Here is a 250-nt window from a genome sequence, read left to right as displayed (position 1 = left end):
TAGACCCCTCTTCTTTAACCAATGACCTTTTTACGCATAAATATCATCCATTACGTATTCATTTCAGCAAAGGAACCTTTATTGCATTGCAGGTCAAATCCTATGATTTCTCTCTATCATCATTATATATGTTGTTGATGCAATATTGCTATTTTCACTATATCATGTTATTAGCTCATATATGAACTATGAATATATATATTTTTTTTTCAGTGTTATAAAACTAAAAATAATTCGTGTTACATGTATC

Source organism: Penaeus monodon, chromosome 29, assembly GCF_015228065.2.
Source record: "Penaeus monodon isolate SGIC_2016 chromosome 29, NSTDA_Pmon_1, whole genome shotgun sequence".
Classification (NCBI taxonomy): domain Eukaryota; kingdom Metazoa; phylum Arthropoda; class Malacostraca; order Decapoda; family Penaeidae; genus Penaeus; species Penaeus monodon.
This window is presented reverse-complemented; position numbering follows the sequence as displayed.